The 18,085-nt window shown below is 43.4% G+C and overlaps 1 long non-coding RNA gene across 1 annotated transcript; it reads right to left on the bottom strand.

Annotated features, from left to right (window-relative positions):
- Positions 1–17,149: 17,149 nt before the first annotated feature.
- LOC123446379 lies at positions 17,150–17,531 on the bottom strand. Its single transcript, XR_006631340.1, has 2 exons — positions 17,495–17,531; positions 17,150–17,244 (listed from the first exon to the last, which is right to left on the bottom strand). It is a non-coding gene; the product is annotated as an uncharacterized LOC123446379 (long non-coding RNA).
- Positions 17,532–18,085: the final 554 nt, after the last annotated feature.

Consider the following 18,085-nt stretch of genomic DNA (forward strand, 5'->3'; position numbering starts at 1 on the left):
GATCTATGATTCTTGCAATGGGGGAAGTGCTTGGTTTTGTGTTCATACCGTGTGGTGACCTTTCCCAGTGACAGTAGGGGCAACAAGGCACGCATCATGTTGTTGCCATCAAGGGTAACAAGATGGGCTTTGTCGTAGATATGAGATTGTCCATCTACATCATGTCATCTTGCTTAAGGCGTTACTCTGTTCTTTGGACTTAATATACTAGATGCATGCTGGATAGCGGTCGACGTGTGGAGTAATAGTAGTAGATGCAAAAAGTATTGGTCTACTTGTTTTGGACGTGATGCCTATAGATATAATCATTGCCATAGATGACGTCATGACTTTGCGTGGTTCTATCAATTGCTCGACAGTAATTTGTGCACCCACCGTCTACTTGCTTGCATGAGATAAGCCACTAGTGAACACTACGGCCCCCGGGTCTATTCACACCTATCGTTTCCACTTTCACTTTTACTTTGCTTTGTTACTTTGTTGCTTCAGTTCTCACTTGGCAAACAATCTATAAGGGATTGACAACCCCTTCATAGCGTTGGGAGCAAGCTTTTTGTGTTTGTGCGGGTACTTGTGATACTCCTTCACTGGATCGATACCTTGGTTCTCAAAACTGAGGGAACTACTTACCACCGCTGTGCTACATCACCCTTTCCGCTTCGAGGGAACACCAACACAAGGCTCCCAGGCCACGGGGGAATCCTTTGCATATTTGCCTAGGAAGTCCCTAAAGGCGTAGCCGTAGCAGAAGGATTCCTGGTGCCGTTGTTGAGGAGAATAAAGACAAGAATAGTCTCCCGTCAGCATGCTTGTTACTGGCGCCGTTGGAAGGCCTTTTGTTGCAGTAGCAGACATATTTCTGGCACCGTTGCCGGGGAAGGAAGATCTATCCAAGTAGGTCTCACAAACTCATCTCTTGCATTTACTTTTTTTGCCAGTTGTGTGTCGTTTTCCTCTCCCCCACTTCACATTTGCCGTTTTCTTTTGCCTTTCTCCTTTGCCGTTTTCTTTTGCCTTTTGCCTTTTTGCCGTTTTCCTTGGTCGGTTTTCTTGCTTGCTTGTTTGTTTGTTGAATTCATCATGGCTGAAAACACCAAACTTTGCGACTTCTCGAGTACCAATAATAATGATTTTATTAGTACTCCGATTGCTCCCGCCACTAGTGCGGAATCGTATGAAATCAACGCAGCTTTGGTGAATCTTGTTATGAAAGAGCAATTCTCTAGCCTTCCTAGTGAGGATGCCGCATCCCATGTCAATACCATCATTGAGCTTTGCGATATGCAAAAGAAAAGAGATGTGGATAATGACGTGATTAAGTTGAAGCTTTTTCCTTTCTCATTGCGAGAACGCGCAAAAACTTGGTTTTCTTCTTTGCCTAAAAATAGTATCGATTCTTGGGATAAGTGCAAAGATGCTTACATATCCAAGTATTTTCCGCTAGCTAAGATCATCTCCTTACGTAACGATGTCGTGAATTTCAAGCAACTTGATCATGAACACGTTGCACAATCTTGGGAGAGGATGAAGCTTATGATTAGAAAATGTCCCGCTCATGGCTTGTGTTTGTGGATGATTATACAAATCTTTTACGCTGGCTTGAATTTTGCCTCTCGCAATATCTTGGACTCCGCCTCAAGTGGAACGTTCATGGAAATCACGTTAGCAGATGCTACAAAACTCCTAGACAATATCATGACCAACTACTCTCAGTGGCACACTGAAAGGTCACCTGCTAGCAAAAAGGCACGCGCTATAGAAGAAATTAACTCGCTTAGTTCTAAGATGGACGAGTTGATGAATTTGGTTGCTAGTAGAAACGCTCCTTTAGATCCTAATGACATGCCACTATCTTCCTTGATTGAGAGTAGCAACGCTAGTTTGGACGTGAATTTTGTTGGTAGGAACAATTTTGGCAACAACAATGCTTTTAGAGGAAACTATGTTCCTAGGCCTTTTCCTAGTAACTCCTCTAACAATTATGGCAATTCCTACAACAACACTTATGGAAATCACAACAAATTACCCTCTGATTTAGAGAGTAATATCAAAGAGTTCATCAACTCTCAAAATATTTCCAATGCGTCCATAGAGGAAAAACTACTCAAAATAGACGATTTGGCTAAGAGCGTTGATAGGATGTCTTGTGATATTGATGCTTTGAAAGTTAGATGTGCTCGTCCCAAGGTCAACTTGGATGAAACTTTAAAATCTATGCGTGTCTCCATGAATGAGAGCAAAGAAAGAACCGCCCAAATTCGCGCTAGGCATGAATGGTTTAAAAGGGTGCGTTCTAGTGATGCGAATCACGAAGATCTTAAAGTGCTTGGTGTGACTCCTCTTGAATCTTTGTTTTCGTGTGTCAAACCTATTGATGAAGGGGGTGGATATGAATCCACTTTGGTTGAAAAACGCCCCAATGATTCGGAGTCCACCCATCTTGATGATAAAGGTGTGGAGAGTGGATTAGAAGAAATCAAAATTTTGGGTAGTAATGAAACTCCCAGTTGGATTTCAAGGAATTCAATTATGATGATTGCTCTTCAATGTATTTCTTTGATGCAATCCATTGCAAACTCTCCACATGCTTATAGCCAAAGCAAAGCCTTTACCGCGCATATCGTAGATGCTATGATGAAATCTCTTGAAGAGAAGCTCGAATTAGAAGTCTCTATATCTAGAAAACTTCATGATGAATGGGAACCTACTATCAAAATCAAGATAAAAAACTACGAGTGTAATGCTTTGTGTGATTTGGGTGCTAGTGTTTCCGCGATTCCAAAGTTTGTATGTGATATTCTTGGTTTCATGAGATTGAAGAGTGTTCTCTTAATTTGCATCTTGCGGATTCTACTGTCAAGAAACCCATGGGAAGGATCGATGATGTTCTTATTGTTGCAAATAAGAACTATGTACCCGTGGATTTCATTGTACTTGACATAGATTGCAATCCTTCATGTCCCATTATTCTTGGTAGACCTTTCCTAAGGACTATTGGTGCTATCATCGATATGAAGGAAGGGAATATTAGATTTCAATTTCCTTTAAAGAAGGGCATGGATCACTTTCCTAGAAAGAAAATAAGATTGCCTTACGAATCTATGATGATGGCTACTTATGGTTTGAGCACCAAAGATGACTATACGTGATTCCATCACCTTTTGCCTAGCTAAGGGCGTTAAACAATAGCGCTTGTTGGGACGCAACCCAACGAATCTATCCTTTTTCTTTCTGTTTTGTGTTTTCCACACTTTCATAATTCTGTTATGATTGTGTTTTTTGTGTTTCTTTTTTGCGTTTGTGCCAAGCAAAACCGTTATGATTAGTCTTGGGGATGATCGTTTGGTCACGCTGGAAAAGACAGAAACTTTCTGGTCACAAAAAGAATTTTCATTGTTTTTCTGTAAGAGATTTTGAGTTGATTCTTTTTGCTGTTGATTGCTACGCAAATTCTTCAGACTGTCGTAATTGTTCAGAATTTGTGAAGTACCAGAAGTATACGAAGTATACAGATTGCTACAGACTGGTCTGCTGTTAACAGATTCTGTTTTTGTTGTGTTGGTTGCTTATTTTGATGAAACTATGGATAGTATCGGGGGGTATTAGCCATGGAAAATTGAAAATATAGTAACCCAACATCAACCTAAGTAGAACTTAAGTTTGCTACAGTATCTAAGGAAGTGCTGGTTTGCTTTCTTATACTAATGTTATCACGAGTTTCTCTTTAAGTTTCGTGTTGTGAAGTTTTCAAGTTTTGGGTGAAGTTCTTATGGACAAAAAGATAAAGAGTGGCAAGAGCTCAAGCTTGGGGATGCCCAAGGCACCCCAAGAGATTCAAGGATGTCGTAAAAGCCTAAGCTTGGGGATGCCCCGGGAAGGCATCCCCTCTTTCGTCTTCAATCCATCGGTAACGTTACTTGGGGCTATACTTTTATTCACCACATGTTATGTGTATTGCTTGGAGCGTCTTGTATCGTCGAAATATTTTATTCTTGTTGTGTCACAATCATGCTTGCTTCACACCTAGATAGAGAGACATGCACTCACCATGATTTTGTCGAGCTTCACTTATATCTTTTGGTAGACAATTCAGCTCACATGTGCTTCACTTATATCTTTTGAGCTAGTTGATTTTGCTATATGTGCTTCACTTATATCTTTTAGAGCATGGCGGTGCGTGGCTTGGTAGTTGATCTATGCTTTGAAAGTAGTCTCAAAAGGGGTAGTTATCCAAAGGGATATGAAAACTTCCACCTTCATGTGCATTGAATAGTTAGAGAAGTTTGATTCATCTCAATTAGTTTTGAGTTGTGGTTGTGGTAATATTGAAGTTATGCTAGTAAGGTGTTGTGGATCTAGAAATACTTGTGTTGAAGTTAGTAATTCCCGTAGCATGCACGTATGGTGAACTGCTATGTGATGAAATCTGAGCATGATTAGTCTATTGATTGTCATCCTTTGTGTGGCGGTCGGGATCGCGTGATGGTTTATACCTACCAACCCTTCCCCTAAGAGTATGCGTTGAATGCTTTGTTTCGATTACTACTAAAACTTTTGCAACAAGTATATGAGTTCTTCATGACTAATGTTGAGTCCATGGTTTACATGCACTTTCACCTTCCACCATCACTATCTTCTTTAGTACCGTGCAACTTTCGCCGGTGCATAAACCTACCATATAGCCTCCCTCAAAACAGCCACCATACCTACCTACTATGGCTTTTTCAAAGCCATTCCGAGATATATTGCGATGCAACTACCACAATGACATGTGCCACCACTTCTACATTTCCATTGCATGATCATAAGATAGCTAGCATGATGTTTCCATTAATGTATATGCCATGCTAGATCATTGTCACGGTACACCATCGAAGGCATTCCATATAGAGTCATCGTTGCTCTAAGTTTTGAGTTGAAAGTGTGATGATCATCATTGATGGAGCTTTTTCCCATGTGAGGAAATAAAAGTGGCCAAAGATGCCCACCAAAAAAAAAGAGGCCAAAGAGCCCACCAAAAAAATGATGAGAGAAAAAGAGAGAAGGGACAATGCTACTATCCTTCCACACTTGTGCTTATTAAGCACCATGATCTTCATGATTGAGAGTCTCTCATTTTGTCACCACCATATAGCTAGTGGGAAATTTTCACTATATAACTTGGCTTGTATATTCCAATGATAGGCTTCCTCAAATTTGCCTTAGGTCTTCGTGAGCAAGCAAGTTGGATGCACACCCACTAGTTTTCTTTAAGAGCTTTCACATACTCTTAGCTCTAGTGCATCATTTGTATGGCAATCCCTACTCATTCACATTGATATCTATTGATGAGCATCTCCACAGCTCATTGATATGCCTAGTTAATGTGATCATCTTCTCCTTGTTTGTCTTGCAACCTCCACCACACTCCACACCACTTATAGTGCTAAAACCATGGCTCACGCTCATGTATTGCGTGAGAGTTGAAAAAGTTTGAGAAAGTAAAGGTGTGAAAACAATTACTTGGCCAATACCGGGGTTGTGCATGATTTAAATTCGTTGTGCAATGATGATAGAGCATAGCCAGACTATATGATTTTGTAGGGATAACTTTCTCTTGGCCTTGTTATTTTGAAAGTTCATGATTACCTTGCTAGTTTGCTTGAAGTATTATTGTTTCCACGTCAATAGCAAACTATTGTTTTGAATCTAATGGATCTGAACATTCACGTCACATAAGAGGAGTTACAAAGGACATCTATGCTAGGTAGCATGAAAGCATCAAAAATTCATTCTTTATCACTTCCCTACTCGAGGACGAGCAGGAGTTAAGCTTGGGGATGCTTGATACGTCTCGAACGTATCTATAATTTTTGATGGTTTCATGTTGTTATCTTGTCATCTTTGGATGTTTTATGTACCTTTTATATCTTTTTTGGGACTAACTTATTAATTCAGTGCCAAGTGCTAGTTCCTGTTTTTATGTGTTTTTGGCTCTTTTCAGATCTGATTTTGGAACGGAGTCCAAACGGAATAAAGTCCCCGAAATAAATTTTTCCCGAATGGAAGAAGATCAGGGGGCTTGAGGGCCAAGGTAGGAGAGCTACACGGGGCCCACAAGCCCTGTAGCCGCCACCAGGGGGAGGTGGCAAGCAAGCTTGTGGCCTCCCTGGAGCCCCCCTGACCTAGCTCCTTCGCCTATATATTCCCTAAAATACAGAAAAAATAGGGGAATCCACGAAAACACTTTTCCGCCGCCGCAATCTTCCGTTTCCGCGAGATCTCATCTGGAGACCCTTCCCGGCGCCCTGCCGGAGGGGACTTTGGAGTTGGAGGGCTTCTTCATCAACATCATCGCCCCTCCAATGACTCGAGAGTAGTTCACTTCAGACCTACGGGTCCGTAGTTAGTATCTATATGGCTTCTTCTCTCTCTTGGATCTTCAATACAAAGTTCTTCATGATCTTCATGGAGATCTATCCGATGTAATCCTCTTTGGTGGTGTGTTTGCCGAGATCCGATGAATTGTGGATTTGTGATCAGATTATCTATGATATATATTTGAGTCTTTGTTGATTTCTTATATGCATGATTTGATATCCTTGTAAGTCTCTCCGAATCTTGGGTTTTGTTTGGCCAACTAGATCTATGATTCTTGCAATGGGAGAAGTGCTTGGTTTTGGGTTCATACCGTGTGGTGACCTTTCCCAGTGACAGTAGGGGCAATAAGGCAAGCATCATGTTGTTTCCATCAAGGGTAACAAGATGGGCTTTGTCGTAGATATGAGATTGTCCATCTACATCATGTCATCTTGCTTAAGGCGTTACTCTGTTCTTTTGGACTTAATACACTAGATGCATGCTGGATAGCGGTCGACGTGTGGAGTAATAGTAGTAGATGCGGAAAGTATCAGTCTACTTGTTTTGGACGTGATGCCTATAGATATAATCATTGCCATAGATGACGTCACGACTTTGCGCGGTTCTATCAATTGCTCGATAGTAATTTGTTCACCCACCGTCTACTTGCTTTCATGAGAGAAGCCACTAGTGAATACTATGGCCCCCGGGTCTATTCACAACTATCGTTTCCACTTTTGCTTTTACTTTGCTTTGTAACTTTGTTGCTTTCAATTCTCACTTGGAAAACAATCTATAAGGGGTTGACAACCCCTTCATAGCGTTGGGAGCAAGCTTTTTGTGTTTGTGCAGGTACTTGTGATACTCCTTCACTGGATCTATACCTTGGTTCTCAAAACTGAGGGAAATACTTACCACCGCTATGCTACATCACCCTTTCTGCTTCGAGGGAACACCAACGCAAGGCTCCAAGGCCACGGGGGAATCCTTTGCATATTTGCCTAGGAAGTCCCTAAAGGCGTAGCCGTAGCAGAAGGATTCCTGGTGCCGTTGCTGAGGAGAATCAAGACAAGAATAGTCTCCCATCAGCACGCTTGTTTCTGGCACCGTTGGAAGGTCTTTTGTTGCATTAGCAGCCACCATCTCCATCGTCAACCCTGCGACCCTGAGACGCAGGATCCTGCTGACGGCGACGGTTAGCTTCTTATCATCCGTGGCGAAATCACTCCAATGCTGGTCGCAGATCCAACGCCATTTCCCCCGCTATTCCTCCCACTTCTCGCGAAGGGCCGCATCCGGGTATAACTCCTTACATCCGGGCCTTGGGATCCAGGTAATGGAGCCCGAAAGGGCATCCCCTCCCTAGATACGAGGAGCGAAGTAATGGCGGAAGAGGTCCGTGTTGGGAGTGATCCCGACGAACTTCTCGTAGTGATGCGTTAATATGGACATGCATGTCACCGCGTTTGGCGTGAAGTCCAGAAGATGGAAGCCGTAGGTGTGCATGATGTCCATGAAGAATTGAAAGATGGGCGGGCAGAGCCCGCAATAGAAATAGTCGGCAAAGAAATGATACTTGTCTGAGCCACCGCCAGCCTCTCCCGGGGTCGCTTAGGTGGCCGGATGCGCCGTCTTCCGGGCCGCCCACATGAACTGGTAGCGCCGCTTCAGGGTGAGCGCATCAGGCCCCGGGGAGAAGTAGGCGAACTCCTTCCGCATCTTCACCACCTCCCTCTCTGCGGTAACAGCCTTCCCCTTCTTGCCTTTGGTTCCCTTCGGCGCCATAGTGACGGTGGAAGCTGTGGCTGCCCGAAGCGCAACTTTAGAGGTGGGAGGGGGAAGGGGGTGGAAACTCTAGCTGAAGGGCGACGAAGGCGGCGGCTTCGAGATTGAAGGGAGCTGGGGACAATGGGCTTGTGCGCTTGCGTTTCCCCCTCTTATGTGGGGAGGGATATGCGGGCCGACCCTTGTGTACCCAACCAGCGACTCTGCGCGCGCGTGGCCACCTCAGCCACTGTGCGCACGCCTCCCCACTTTGCGCGTTCAATGCGCGACGTGGGGAAAGGCCACTTGCAACAGCTCCAAACTGCCAAATACCCTTTCACACAAGCTTGTGCACCACTTTGGCCCTCGCCCAACGACGCCTCGCGCGTGTTTGTGGCCCAGCCCTGGGGGCTCCTGTCGGTGCACCAAAGGCTGGGGTCTCCTGTGCCTCAGACTTGTGCATGGGTGCCGGCAACACCCTTGCCTGTAGTACATGAAGAAGGTTGACGGGAAAGATAACCCAAGCTCACCAAGGCCACACCCTTCCAAGGGTGTGAAGAATAAGCCCAAGCCACAAGGCCTCGACAAACTTTCCTTGTGGGGAAGACATGCAATGCCCCGGCAAGCCCTCCTTGTCGGGAAGACACGCAAGGCCCCGGCAAGCCCTCCTTGCCGGGAAGACACGCAAGCCCCGACAAGCCCTCCTTGCCGGGAAGACGTCCAAGGCCCCGGCAAGCCCTCCTAGCGGGGAAGACGGGTTAGGCCACCGGCAAGGACGCCAGGCCGGCAAGCTTCCTTCGCCCGCCAGGTGTCCTTCCTGCCAAAGTGCCACCGACTGCCACCACTGCAGCGCATCCCTCATGCACCAGCACAAAGCCCAGGTGTCAAAACACCTGGGTACGTGTCGATGCCACCTTCATGCAGGTCAGGGCGATGACAAGGCATTTACTGCCCCTGACACTTCGGTAGATAGATAGCGGTGAACCCTGTTCACTATGCGACTCGTGAACCCACTACAAAGCACTTTTGATGACCCCTTTGCCTATAGAAGGAGGCCCAAAGCTCGGTTCTAGGGGTTGGACCTTTTAGGATTTTAGACTCTTTGATCACCAGTCGAAAGGCAATTACTGTAGCAAGTGACCCTACAGTAAGCACCAATACTTCAAACAAAGCAGGAGTAGGGTTTTACACGCTAAGATGCCCGAACCTTGGTAAAAAACCTTGCCGGTGCTGATCGCTAGTTCTGCCCTTGGTGCCACCTCTCTCTCTCTGCTGAACGATCAAGGGATCCTTGGAGGTTCCCATAGGTGTCATTTACCCGACACGTGTTGTTGTTGTTGTTTGTTCATTTACTAGTTTTTCTTGTGTTTGGTGGTATGAACATTGTAGAATACATCATGCTAACATTCCAACTACTTGGGCTGCTTTGAAAACTACTACGCGTACTCATTGGGTTGCACCATATTATCAATGTGAATTACTCCAAAAATTGCAGCGCTTAAGACAAGGAATTTTTTTGTAGAAGAATATTAATAGGAATTACAAACTAGTGTGATTATATATTGTATTGTTGAGGACAATGAAGCTATGCTTGAATGTTTTATGGGTGGATTAAATAGACCTCAGACTATTTTAGAGTATAAGGAGTATCACACGATCACTCGTTTATTACATCTTCCTTGCAAAGCTGAACGTGAAGTTAAGGATCAATTGGAATTAGCCAGAACTAATTTTTCTGCAGGTCGCACTTCATCATGGACGCCACAAACCTCATCTGCTTCCACACGTCCTACTGCAGCACCGCCTACTTCAGCCACCAACTCCAACCGAGATAGCAGGAAACATGAATTTTCCTCACCTTCCGCCAAGAGCACACCTTCCGGGTCTACACAGAGCTCTTTTTCATCCATTGCATCCAGAAGGCAAACACATGAGGTTATATGTCGTCATTGCCAGGGTGGAGGTCACTATGCGAGAGACTGCCCATCCAAGCGTGTGATGATTGTTACTGAGGATGTTGGATATGACTCCACTAGTGATTATGATGAGGAGACTTTGGATCTTATTGCAAGTGAAGAATAGGGTATCGATGATACTAAATAAGAGACACAATACATGGCTTCGCACTATGCCAACGGGTATGAAAGTTTAGTTGCTCAACGTGTTTTGAGTGTGCATGTAACACAGGTTGAGCAAGATCACACGCACAATTTGTTCCATGCAAAGAGAGTTGTGAAGGAACGTTCTGTTCGCGTCATCGTCGATGGAGGCAGTTGCAGCAACTTGGCTAGCATGGAGATGGTGGAGAAGCTGTCTCTCACCACCATACCACATCCTCATCCTTATTACATCCAATGGTTCAACAACAGTGACAAGGTTAAGGTAACATGTATTGTTCATGTGCATTTTAGCATTGCTACATATTCTGATTATGTTGATTGTGATGTGGTACCCATGCAAGCATGCTCTGTTTTACTTGTTCGACCATGGCAATTTGATAAAAATTATGTACACCATGGTAGGACAAATCAGCATACTCTTGTTCATAAGGATCAAAAGATAACTTTGCTTCCTATGTCTCCTGAACATATTATGAAAGATGACATTACTATAGCTAGTAAAGCAAAGGAGGAGCTAAACAAGAGTGAAAACCAAATTGTGGCAAAGGTATTTGAGCAAGACAATAAGCCTAATAAACCATCATCTAGCGTTGCATGTGAAATAAAATTGAAGAGTGGGTGTTTACTTTCTACTAAATCTGATATTACTGATCTGGATTTTACTACATTTGTTTGCTATGCATTTGTGTGCAAAGAGGTATTATTTTCATTCAAGGATGTGCCTCACTCTTTTCCAACTGTTGTGAGTAACATCTTGCAGGAATTTGATGACGTCTTTCCACAAGATGTTCCACCGAGATTACCACCTACTAGAGGTATTGAGCATTAGATTGACTTAATTCATGGTGCATCACTACCCAACCGTGCGCCATACTGTACGAATCCATAGGAGACGAAGGATAATATGTGTCGAGTATAGGAGCTACTCGACAAAGGTTATATACGTGAATCCCCTAGTCTTTGTGTTGTTCCTATTATTCTAGTGCGGAAGATGGATGGTACATCACGTATGTGTGTTGATTGCAGAGGCATTGATAATATTACTATTCATTATCTTCATCCTATTCCTGGGCTAGATGATATGCTTGATGAATTAAGTGGCTCTACAATTTTCTCCAAAGTTGATTTGCATAGTGGATACCATCAAATTCGTATGAAATTTGGTGATGAATGGAAAACAACATTTAAAACTAAGTTTGGATTATATGACTTGTTAGTCATGCCTTTTGGGTTAACTAATGCACCTAGCACTTTCACGATATTAATCAATGAGGTTTTACGTGCTTTCGTTGGATATTTTGTGGTAGTCTATTTTGATGATATACTAATTTATAGTAGATCTTTGGAGGAATATTTGGAACATTTACATGCTGCTTTTATTACTCTACGTGATGCAGTTTGTTTGGTAACCTTGGGAAGTGCATGTTTTGCACCGATCGAGTATTTTCTTGGCTATGTTGTTACTCCACATGGAATTGAAGTTGATAAAGCCAAGATTGAAGCTATCGAGAGTTGGTTGCATCCCAAAATGGTCACATAAGTGACGAGTTTTCTTGGACTCGCTGGTTTATATAGGCATTTTGTGATAGATTTCAACACCATTGCTTCACCTCTCAATGAGCTTACAAAGAAGGATGTGCCTTTTGCTTGGGGTACTGCACAGGAAGAAGCCTTCATGGTATTTAAAGACAAGTTAACACATGCTCTTTTACTCCAACTTCCTGATTTTAATAAGACTTTCGAGCTTGAATGTGATGTTAGTTGAATAGTATTAGGAGGTGTCTTATTACAAGATGGTAAACCTATTGCATACTTTTCTGAAAAATTGAGTGGGCCTAGTGCGAATTATTCTACTTAAGATAGGGATTATATGCTCTTGTTCAGACTTTGGAAACATGGCAACATTGTTTATGGCCCAAATAATTTGTTATACATTTCGATCATGAATCTTTGAAACATATTAAAATTCAAGCAAAACTGAACCGTAGAGCTTCTAAATGGGTTGAATTCATTGAGACTTTCCCTTATGTCATTAAACACAAGAAGGGTAAAGAAAATGTTATTACTGATGCATTGTATTGTCGTTATACAATGCATTCACAACTTGACTTTAAAATATTTGGTTTGAAGATGTGTTGAAGAATTGTAAAGAAGGGAGAACATGGAACAAGTTCGTCATTAATAATGGATTTGTGTTCCGTGCTAACAAGCTATGCATTCCACCTTGCTCCATTCGTCTTTTGTTGTTGCAGGAGGCGCATCAAGGAGGATTAATGCAACACTTTGGTGTGAAGAAGACGAAGGACATACTTGCTACATATTTCTTTTGGCCAAAGATGAGATGGGATGTTGAGAGTTTTGTTGCTCACTGTACTACATGTCAAAAAGCTAAGTCATGCTCTATCCTCATGGTTTATATATGCCTTTGCCTCTACCTAGTGTTCCTTGGGAGGATATATCTATGGACTTTGTTTTAGGTTTACCTCAAACAAAGAAGGGGAGGTATAACATATTTGTTGTCGTGGATAGATTTTCCAAAATGGCACACTTCATACCATGTCATAAAGGTGATGTTGCTGCTAATGTTGCTAATTTGTTCTTTTGTGAAATTATTCGCTTGCATGGTTTCCAAATACAATTGTTAAAAATCGTGATACTAAATTTCGTAGCCACTTTTGGAGATGTTTATGAGCTAAACTAGGGAGTAAACTGCTTTTTATACATGTCACCCCACACTACTAGGAAAAGGGCTATAGATAATATAGACACTAATGGCGCACCAGACAAGTGGTGCGCCACTACTATATAGCAGTGGCGCACCATGTGCAGGTGCGCCATTTGTGTGATGGACACTAATGGCGCACCACACACACGGTGCGCCACTACTAACAAACTTTTTTATTATTTTTCCAAAAATACTAATGGCGCACCGGGGCAGTGTGCGCCATTACTAGTTAAACTACTAGTGGCGCACCACTCACCCAGTGCGCCACTACTATGAGTTTTTTTTGCAAAACTACTAATGGCGCACCACCAGCTGGTGCGCCATTAGTAACCAGGGTGCCCCGCCGCACGCACACCATTTCAATATGAAGAAAAGAAATGAAAAAAAACAAGGAAACCCACTGAACAGAATCCCCCACGACCCTCTCTCTTGCGACCCCCCTCTCTTTGCCCCACGACCCCCGGCCGCCCAGGCCGCCGCCCACGCCCGAGGATTCCGGCAACTCCCAATGGTGCGCAGCACACCTGTTTCCTCTCCTCACTGCGCACCTTCCACCCCGCCGACCAGTATCACGACTCGCGGCCTGAGCATGTTTTGCTCCCGCCACGTCCCTCCCCACGCGTCCTCCACCTCCGCCTCACCACCGCCGCCGCCGCCGCTTTCACCACTCGGAAAATGCCGTGAGCTCAGATTTGCCCCCAAACCCCGACCGCCAAACCCCCGCTACATCGCCCACCCCAGCGCCACCGGTCCCCATCGCCTTCCTCCTCATGCTGCCGCTCGCTCGCCGCCTGCTGTCGCGCGGCCGCCGGCCCCTCCACGCGGGCCCGCCGACGGACCGGGGAGTACTGGCTAATCGCCCGGCGTCCCGCGCCGTGGTTCCTCAACTCGCTCCTCACCAACGACCTCCTCTCCCAGGGCGCCCCCGCGTCCTCCCAGCTAGGCCTGGGCGTTCGGTAGAAATCGAAATTTCGGTTTCTGCTGTTCAGTTTATTTGTGAATTCGGTTTTGAAAAGTGAAAACCGAATTGAGAGTCAAAATGTAACTAACCGAAAATTTCGGTTAACCGAAATTTCGGTTCGGTTTTCGGTTTTCACCGAAGTATGGTTCAGGTCCAGAAAATGCACTTACATACTAATATGCATGTTTTCACCGAAAAATTTGACAGCATAACGACGCAAAATTGTTAAAATGCACAATATAGAACATATTCACAGCAAAAATATAATCCAACAATAAGTGATAATCCAACAATAATAACAGCTAAATATAATCCAACAATAAGTGATAATCCAACAATAGTCTCAGGCCGAAGCACAACACATAGTCCAAGTCCAACAATACAATAATAGTCTCAGGCCGAAGCACAACACATAGTCCAAGTCCAACAATACAATAATAGTCTCAGGCCGAAGCACAACACATGCCGAAGTCCAACAATATAATAACTGTCTCAGACTCTCAGCCTCTCGACAGAACACATAGTCCAACAATAATAACCTGAAATGCTCATATTATTACACTTTAAGACAGACACAACACATGAACAAGAGCATCTTGACATGTCCGGAGAATCATGATCATCCCGAGTTTCCAACTCACAAGTTCCAGCCAGGTGATGTGCAAATCTGTGGTGTTTTGTATAGTGTACATGAATCAATTGAAAGAACTTCATATATGTAAAACAAAAAACTATGAAGCAAATCTGGCTATGTTGTGCATCTTTCATTGTTTTGAATAATACCTAACGAAAAAACTATGAAGCAAATCTGGCTATGTTGTGCATCTTTCATTCTTTTGAATCATACCTAACGAAAAGACTATGAAGCAAATCTGGTTGTGTTGTGCATCTTTCATTCTTTTGAACAAGAGCAAAACAAAAAGACTATGAAGCAAATCCGGTTGTGTTGTGCATCTTTCATTCTTTTGAACAAGAGCAAAACAATTACTTGCAACTCACTTACCAACGTTAAGTAGAGGATGGAGGTGGACAAGATGGCTTGCAAACAGACTTGCTACTTCTTGCCTTTGACTTAGATGAATTTGTACTACCAAACTCTTCAATAAGTTCTGAAAAAGAATGAAATAAACATATAATAAGCATAGGAAAGCAGAAATAAACATATAATAAGCATAGGAAATCAGAAATAAACAAAATTAAATAGGAAAACAATCACAACATATTACCCTTTTCCAAGATTAACAATTCCTCCTCATCTTCAGTGTCGAGAGTAATCGAAACCCTTAGCCAATCTTGGGTACAACAAGAGCTTGGACCATGAATGGCGTAAGGTAGGTTCTAAAATCATTTAGGATGCGTCCACTTGTGCTAAATGCCGACTCTGACGCAACCGTTGATACCGGAACAACTAACACATCACGGGCCATTCTTGCCAATATTGGGAATCTAGCAGCATTGTTCTTCCACCATATTAGAATATCAAAATCATCCCTATTTACTTCATTCTCCTCATGCAAATATTTCTCCAATTCAGATTTGCTCATGCTAGTTTCACCACCACTAGCTCTCAACTTCTTATTAATCCGAGACACCAATTTTCATCCTTCCCTTTTTTGAGCTGGTTCAGATTGTGGAGCACCCACTTGCTTACCTGCATCACTTGGAGAATACTTAGCTTTGTACTCTTCAAACAAAGCATACACAAATGTTCTCACCGCCTCCCAAGCTTTGTCTACATTTATTTCACCATACATTTCTTCAATTGCTAGCTTTGTGAAATTTGTTAGCTTGACTCTTGGATCAAGAGCAGCTGCAGAAAATACAAACATGTTCACATTCTCCTCCTCTTTTTTCTTTCCTTTCCCCTTCCCCTTTTCAGTCACAATGTCCGCCTCCTCATGCCAACGTCCCCAATACTTATCATACTTAACTTGCATTTTGTTGGCCATTAGTTGCCGCAAAACATCATTACTATCAGCCCACTCTTCCAACACAACATTTATTTCAGCAATATCCATAATGAATTGGTTCACGGTCACATGGAGTGTGACAGAAACACTAAGAGTTAGCTCATAAAAATGGCCAAGAAATTCAGCCATTTTCCTAGCATTCTCCCAGTCACTATCAACAGGAGTACCGGGAGCTTTCTCACTGTTTAAATCCAATGTATATAGTGGATCTTCTTCCTCATACCTTGCAAACATTTTCTCATAGAAGATTGCAGTTTTTAACATTAGGTACGTGGAATTCCATCTAGTGCATACATCCAAACTCAAGAATGCCTCGCTGTCCACCTTTTCTTACTCAGCAAGCTCTTTAAATCTTGCAATTCTAGATGGCCCATGTCTTATATATCTAACCGCAGCTCGCACACGCTTAACTGATTCATCCAACTCTTTTAGACCGTCAGTAACAAGCAGATTTATAATATGGGTAGCACATCTCATATGAAAATATTTACCTCCAGCTATGCTATTTCCAGTTTTTATCATTTTCTTCCTTATGTAACCTACACCACCATCATTCGCGCTAGCATTATCAACAGTTGTTGTCATAACTTTGTTTATTCCCCACTCCATCAAGCATTGCTCTAAGGCTTTTCCAATATCATCTCCCATATGACCTTTTACTAGGAAAAAGCTAATGATCTTCTTGTGCAAATTCCATTCAGGATCAATGAAATGTGCCGTGACAGTCATATAACAATCTTGTGTTTGAGAAGTCCAACCATCAGTAGTGAGACAAACTCTTTGACATGATTGTTTGAAAAAAAGTTTCAGCTTTGCTCTCTCTTCAAAATAAAGCTTCACAACATCCCTAGTGCATGTTCTTCTAGAAGGCATATTGAAACGTGGACAAGCAATTGCCATAACTTCTCTAAAACCAGATTTTTCAGTAAATGCAAAGGGAAGCTCATCTACTATAATCATCTTAGCAATGGCTCTCCTTAGTAATTCAGGATCAAATTTATGCACCGAAGGACTTTCTCCTTGGATTACTTGCAAAGTACCTTGCTTCTTATTCTTTTTATTATGAGGATTATGCTTGCAAGTATTAAAATGACTGTTTAAGGCAGATGTACCATTTAAATGTGGGACGGCCTTGATATTACGGTTGCAATAGTTGCACTTTCCAAGCGTGAGGCGACCAGCAACTAGTACCGCAGAAAAATGATCCCACATTGGTGATCTTTTTTTCATCAGCCTTCTTTCAGGTCGTTCATCCATCTCTTCCTTTTTCTTTTCAAACTCCTCATTCTTCCGTTCTTCTTCCTCATAAATTTGCATCTCCTCTTCTGTCATCTCAATATCACCAAACCCACCAGGTTCAACCATCTACAAATAATAGACAAAAATTCAACAAGTGCATCAGAAAATCAGCAAATAATCTACTGAACCTAGTCTACTGATTTACACATAAGTATATTGAACCTACTGAACCAAATCTACTGATTTACACATAATAGACAAAAAATAAACAAGGACCTAATCTACTGAACCTAGTGCAGGACCTAATCTACTGATCTCATCAATGAAACAAAAAAATGCAGACAAAGGATGTGATATTGGGCTTCTTAGTTCTTACATTGACTGAATGTTCAGTTTCTCCCGTGGAAGACGTCGTGACGAATTGGAGAAGACACTGGTGAGCTCTTGTAGATGCGACTGATGTGATCCTGCAGTCCTGCAGATGCGGGTGGTGAGATCCTGCACATGCTCTTGATCCAGTAGGGGCCGAGCCGAGAGTAGTAGGGGCCGAGTGTATTACCTGTGTGGGTGTGGGTTGTGGCCTGCGAGAGTGTGTTGACGTGCTGCAAGTAGGGGTGGCGGCGACTTCTTCTTCCTTGGTGAGGAACTAGTGGAGTAGCTGAGTAGGGGCGGCGACGACGGCTCAGTAGTCGGGGCGACGGCGGGCCGACGGCGACTGACCTGGGCGACGGCGACGCAACCAGCCAACCACGATCTAGGTCTGCGCCTCTGCGCTGCGGGGTAGGACTACGGGACGGGGTGTGTTGCGGCTGCGGGGTGACCGGATGAGGGAGTGGCCGAGTGGGGGGGGTGCGGCCGTGCGGGAGTTAGGTTTTGCTAGGTGGGCTACTGGGCTGCGTGGTGAAAGGCTGAAAGCCTGGGCCCGGGGGGGGGAATCGGCTGCTTCTCGGTTTCTACTTCGGTTAAC

The sequence above is a fragment of the Hordeum vulgare genome, chromosome 4H (genome assembly GCF_904849725.1).
Source record: "Hordeum vulgare subsp. vulgare chromosome 4H, MorexV3_pseudomolecules_assembly, whole genome shotgun sequence".
In the NCBI taxonomy this organism is placed as follows: Eukaryota; Viridiplantae; Streptophyta; class Magnoliopsida; order Poales; family Poaceae; genus Hordeum; species Hordeum vulgare.